Source organism: Protobothrops mucrosquamatus, unplaced genomic scaffold, assembly GCF_001527695.2.
Source record: "Protobothrops mucrosquamatus isolate PMUCROS unplaced genomic scaffold, P.Mucros_1.0 scaffold10677, whole genome shotgun sequence".
Lineage (NCBI taxonomy): Eukaryota > Metazoa > Chordata > Lepidosauria > Squamata > Viperidae > Protobothrops > Protobothrops mucrosquamatus.
The window spans coordinates 1-6,516 of record NW_015396463.1 but is presented as its reverse complement, the minus strand read 5'-3'; the positions used below and the strand labels follow the sequence as shown (position 1 = coordinate 6,516).

The following is a 6,516-nucleotide window of genomic DNA, read 5'->3' as shown; positions in this document are numbered from 1 at the left end:
GTAAAAAACAAATGCTTCAGTGGTGGGATATTCTCTGTTTAGGCTCCCTAGTTACTTTAAAAATCAATTGTACAGGATTTCTAAACATTTAAAGCTGCTTCTCGGATCTGATTCATTACCTTTATAAAATAATGTGATGAATGTTATGATAAGACACTCAACTTCCCTGTGATCAGCTGCTGCAAGCAGACAATAAAATACTTTTATTCCTATGGTTAGAAATGGTTTATCATGATCAATTACTGCTACTTGTGCTTAACCTTTGTCTTAGCTGCTGAAATATTCTGTGCAATTGTAGCCAAAACAAACAAATTGAGTAGAGGGCAATGTTTTCCATAGTAATCTCTTTTTATTATATCCAACTTATTTCCTTTTGCCTGACAAGCACACTATCAAAGAAACTATAAAATGTAATGGCCATTGTTAAAATATAATAAATTTGATGCTGGGCAAGAGTTTCCCAACACGAATGGATTTTTTTTTTAAATCAATCCTACTGTGTTTCTGTATTTTAATTTCAATTAACAAGACCCAAGAAGTCTGGAATTATATAACTGGGCTTGGTATGGAGGTTTTAGTTTCCATGCCAGTGAGGTAATTACTCAGTCATAACACCATCTTCAGTGCCAACAATGTGATTAATGTAGTAATTGTGGGATTTGAAGAGAATCAGGAGATATTATTCAAAATGTACAATATCTAGAGTGATACGGCCTTGAAGAAGGTATTCAACAGCTGTTGTGGAAACACCAGCTTAGTCCTGAAAGATATGAGGGAGTGAGAAAGAAACTCAAGATTGTCCATCTTGATACTCTTTGGTATAAGAAATAGTGATGAGAGATTATTTAGTTTCAAGATTCCACTAATATATCTGGCAATAATAGAGTTCCATTAGTCCCCACTTGGCTTACCGCAAAGGGTTGATGCCATGAATTATGCTCTAACAATGCTAAACTTCCATTTGGTTTCTCTCAGCATTTACTTTCTCTACAAGCACTGTTTTCCCAATTTCTTTTCCTATTTTTGATACCAATTTCTCTCCAAGCTTCCAATAAGGGAAAGCAGAGCAGACTTCCAATGTCACTGTTTGCTTTAACCCAAAGACCCCATTAGATAACTTTAATATTTACTTGCTTATTTACTGGTTTTTTTAAAAAAATCACCAGAGTTACCTATTTTATATTGTAATATCCAGAAAATAGCAAAAGTTAGCGAAGTGGGCTTTTGTTGCTTATTGGTTAGTTTCAGTCACTTTAATCAGAGAGACCCAATTCAAATCCTCATTCATCATATGGTGACCTTTTATGAGTTAACTGATGCTCAGTCAAATCCACTGCATAGAGTTTTTGTTAAGAACAGAAGCGTGTTTGATAGCATCATGTCCATAATCTTTCATTTGTTTCAGAAAAAAGTTGAAATGCTACTATCTCTTTCACACCTCACTGGTACAGATGTTAGACTTTGGGATTGTTGGGGAGGTCCTCCTTGACTATGAAACACCAGATATGTGTGCCCATGATCTGGATTTAGGGCACCTATGTCTTCAAGAGGTGCTCCTATATTTCCCCATAGCCAAATGGCTAGTGTCTCTTGTGTGGAATCCTCTCACTACCTCTGTTGCATGTGAGAATGGAGAAAACCAGAAAAGTGAGAAAGAAAGAAATGGTCTTATGTGATGAAATATAAATCAACTAGAATGGATCTTTAAAGATAGTCAACTTCACTGAGAAAAGTCTATATTCCAGGGTAAAAAAAAATCAATTGTAAGCCCTGTTTTATGATAAGTTTAGTAATTTCATAAACCTTTCTAGATAAGTTCTTGTCATTCCTCAACTAAAAGCCTCGGGCTTTGTCTCCCCACCTATTTTCAAATGATTTTACACCATTTTGTATGTCTCATAAATTGTTTAGAAGAAATATTTGCTTTTTGCCAGATTTCTGTGTGAGAGAATGGATTGTTTTCATCAGTCCATGTCAACCTACCAATGCAATTGAATTCCCATTTAATTTAATACATTTGCTTCTCTGATAGCAGGAAGAAGAAATTCCACTAACTATAATAATGCTATCAGATATGAACCATAAAGTCCAGACAATCATTAAATAGCAGCCATATACTGTATTTGTTCTGCCTCTCTTTGCTACTGTCTACTGATTATCTGGATTGCAGCCCAGATCTGATAGACCTAAACTATGAAACCATAGATGTGCCCACTGGGAAATAAGAGCCTTATTTCTCTGTAAGCATAAATAGGACCTCAGCATAAATATGAATGAATTGTCAAAAAGTGAAGAACCTTTCTTTCTTTTTCTTTTTCTTTTTCTTTTCTTTTCTTTTCTTTTCTTTTCTTTCTTTTTTCTTTTTCTTTCTTTCTCTCCTTCCTTTTCTCTTTATTTCTTTTTCTTTCTTTCTCCTTCCTTCCTTCCTTCCTTCCTTCCTTCCTTCCTTCCTTCTCTTTCTTTCTTTCTTTCTTTCTTTCTTTCTTTCTTTCCTTCCTTCCTTCCTTCCTTCCTTCCTTTCTTCCTTCCTTCCTTCCTTCCTTTCTTCCTTCATTCCTTCCTTCTCTTTTCACATTGTTTGGGAATCAAATGGGAACAATGACTTTTCCATATGAAAAGCCTTTGAATAAGAACCCTGAACTTTTGTGCTTTAGATGCTGCCTAATTTCTGTTTTCCTCAAAGAAATCACTTTTTAGTTGTATCATTTAATTGTACCAGTTGTATCATGTGCCAGGAAAGAATAGATAACTTTCTTGGATTCATGCTGGCTCCCAATGCTTGTCTTGGATTCATGTGGGCTCCCTATGCTTATCATCCTGTAGGACTCCTTTAAGTAAGAAACTCCACCTGCTTATTTAAACCCTTGTCATTACTTTTTTCAGTGTTAGTCATAAAATTACTATGGGGAACAGACAAGATTCAGAGCACATTGTCATGCAATTGCTATGGAACTAAGAGGCATTTAGGGTAGGTCATCAGAATGACTTTCAGCATATATTTTCCACTGCATGAATGAGTTATGGATGAACACAGATGGCAAATATTACATTAAGATGCACTGAATTTTCAGCTGGCCATTGGGATATGATTAAACAATGGAATGAATAGAAATTGCTGAATAGAAAAAGGATGAAAATCATGATGACTGCTGAAAGGCACTGAGAGGGTTAGGAAAGAATAAACAGAGACAAAAATGGTGTCTCTAGAGTAAAGTGGAGCTTTACTCTTCCACATCCATGGCGAAAACATTCTCCTATAGAATACTTGAACATTTTTACAATGTATGTAACTGATAATTGATATGTATATAATACATTAAAAGGGAATAGAAATGTGTATTGTAATTGCTCAAATGAATATCACAATCTAATTGACTGGGTGTTGACTATAATGATTCAGGTCGCAGTCAAGGACCTAAGAGTTTTGAAGGTAATGCCATATAATGTAAGCTGTTCCAAATAGGATTTTTCCCCAAGATTAGGAGACTTTAGTCCATTAAGTTTAAAATATCTAAATGGTGGATCCTTTTGTCAGTACACCAAGATTCCAATTTCATTAGGTATTAGTACTGATCTTTCTCCTCCATAATTTGTAAATTTGTTGTTTTTCATTAATCTGACTACTTCGGGTATTGCCCCATCAATAAACAAACTTTATTTTTTTTCTATAACTTTAGGAGTAGTTCCATTCTAGTAGGTTCCAAGTACGTATCAGTTTGAATTTTGAAATCTCAGAAAATTTTGATCTCTTCATTTTGCAAAACTTCTGTCACATGGTCCTAGTAGTTTTTGCGAACAATAAAAAACATATTTTCCACATAATTTTCAGTGACATAACAATGACAATCACTACCGAAGGCTGAATTAAAGGGATAAATAAATAAATAAACAAACAAACAAACCACTTCATGTTAAATATACTAACCCAACAAGACACTCGGTTCTTCACTTTCTAGTAATTCTTCTACCTCCATAGAAATGTGAGGAGGTTCCAAATAAAGTAACCAGAATAACTAACCACTTTCCTTAGGAGCTTTGAATACACTTTGTCCATGCCATATGAATACTCTCCTGAAAAGAAAAGACAGAGAAAGGAACAATTTTGCATCTGTTTAGTTTCACCTTCCAAATTGTAAATAGAGAGATAGCTTTTCTGTTGCCAAAATCCTGAACTTTTCTTTGTTCCCTCTCATAGCTATTCTGTAATTTGTGGCAGTTGCTGACTCAGCCAGCCACCGATATCAACACCGGGCACCATGTCTTACTAAGCAATAAATAAAACAAATGCCCTGGACTGTTGGCTTGGCTGGTGACAGGCTGGCTGCTTGGCTGACTGACATATCAAACAAACAAAGACCAGTGTTACTGTCTAGAGTCTGCCTCTTGCTTGTCTGGAGTAAAATCCCTGTATCTTCCTGACCTATTTGTAAAAAGTAGTGGAAAAGAGAGCTGGAAAAGGAAAACACATAGAACAAAAAATGTGTACATTTTACTGTCTCAGCTTATTACAGTCTTCCATGTGAGAAACTTAAGATGGCACAAAGGTTTGCTTATCTTATTCTTACAACCTTGTAAGGTAGGCCGAGGCTGGGAGAGGGTCACATCCCAATCCCCCTCAAAGATTGGGAATTTGGTTCCCTTCCAGAAGAAGCCATGCAGTGGACTGTAGAACACAGTCTTGCTCAGTTTTCTTTCAATATTTTCTCATGCATGCATTTTTCATATCAATTTTTCCTCAAATCTGAATTCCACTGTACCCTGTGATAATCACTTTCAATTTCACTGAAAGAGTTAAGGTTGTTTCAGAGTATAGTTCACACATTTGTTTTTTATTTTACACAATAGTATATACTAGCCATTTCTACAGCAACAAATATATTTAATCAGCAAAAACAAGATTTTTTTTTCCTTTGCAAGCACAAAATCCAGAAGCAATTTCCAAATAGAAACAAAATTAAATATATTCTCTTCTTTGGATAAAGGAATCAATTTAACTATCTCTGCTTTTTCTAGCTATGGAGAATAGTATATACTTCTGTTTACTCATTAATCTTTATAAACTGTCATAATTTATATTCAAAGAATTCCCTATATTATTTTAAAAAAAATTAACCCTAAAAAGAGAAAACACTTTTTTCTAAATTTTAGAACAGTAACCTTTTCTTTAAAAGCATTTATTATTTAACAAATAATAAAAAATAAATGTATGATACCAACTGTCTGTTTGATTTTCTGATTTCCTGGAGTTTTCCAGTCTTCTACAAGCATTTATTATTCTTTGGGAGATGAAGGAAAGAATTATGTGCTATTTCAGACTGTTCTGTTAGATTGTGCTGTTCCTTTGCGCTCATTAAGAGCATTGGTGTTGTGTCTTATTTCTTGGCAAGACACATATTTAGCAAGCTTCATGTACTTCGCCTGCAAGAAATCAACATGATTTTTTTTGCATACTTTGTCCCTGTTCATGTCAAAGAATCATTACAAAATCGTCATTATTAAGGCTGTGCACACTCCCAAAATGATTCGGAAAACATACTTTGGACCTTGCATGAATAAAAATAGTATCTGTGTTGAATCTTAAATTATGCAGAACTACACAGATTATTTACGTAAGAAACAAGAAAAAATCCATAAGAGCAGATCTGAACATACTGAGTGGCCTCTACATGTTACAGAGCAGTGAGTAAAAAAAGATAGAAAGAAAGAAATTACACAGAAGAGGGGGAAATGAATTGGTTGAGAGCTTTTACCTTTAAATTGTCTTGGACATATTCTATTTCTATTAGAGCAGGGGTTCCCAACCTTTTTGGTTCCATGAACAGGTAGTTGGGGCAGCTTCGGCTGTTTCACGGTGGGAGGGGAATAATAATAATAATAATAATAATAATAATAATAATAATAATAATAATAATAATAATAATAATAATAATAATAATAATAATAATAATAATAATAATAATAATAAAGTTGGAAGGGACCTTGGAGGTCATCTAGTCCAACCCCCTGCTCAGGCAAGAAATCCTATACCATTTCAGACAAATGGCTGTCCAGTCTCTTCTTAAAAACTTCCAGTGTTGGAGCATTCACCGCCTCTGGAGGCAGGTTGTTCCACTGGTTAATTGTTCTAACTGTCAGGAAGTTTCTCCTTAGTTCTAGGTTGCTTCTCTCCTTGATTAGTTTCCATCCATTGCTTCTCGTCCTGCCTTCAGGCGCCTTGGAAAATAGCTTGACTCCCTCTTCTTTGTAGCAGCCCCTGAGATATTGGAATACTGCTATAATGTCCCCCCTCATCCTTATTTTATTTATTTATTTATTTATTTTTATTACTTTAATTTATACCCCGCCCTTCTCCCGAGGGACTCAGGGCGGCTTACAGGTAAATAAAAACAGAGCTATACAATAAATATTTAAAAGCCAAATTAAAATATATATTAATTAACCTGTATTAGAAAAATTATAAAATCCCTTTAAAATCCCTATAAAATCCCCCCCTAGGCCAATCCCGCTTGATGGAAA

At 34.7% G+C, this 6,516-nt stretch overlaps 1 long non-coding RNA gene across 2 annotated transcripts; it reads right to left on the bottom strand.

The window, feature by feature from the left end:
• Positions 1 to 603: 603 nt before the first annotated feature.
• Positions 604 to 5,781, bottom strand: LOC107301208. Of its 2 annotated transcripts, XR_001549271.1 has the most exons (4): positions 5,751 to 5,781; positions 5,218 to 5,418; positions 3,926 to 4,071; positions 604 to 760 (listed from the first exon to the last, which is right to left on the bottom strand). It is a non-coding gene; the product is annotated as an uncharacterized LOC107301208 (long non-coding RNA). The 2 variants fall into 2 exon arrangements; XR_001549270.1 differs by lacking the exon at positions 604 to 760 and having other exon boundaries at positions 2,564 to 4,071.
• Positions 5,782 to 6,516: the final 735 nt, after the last annotated feature.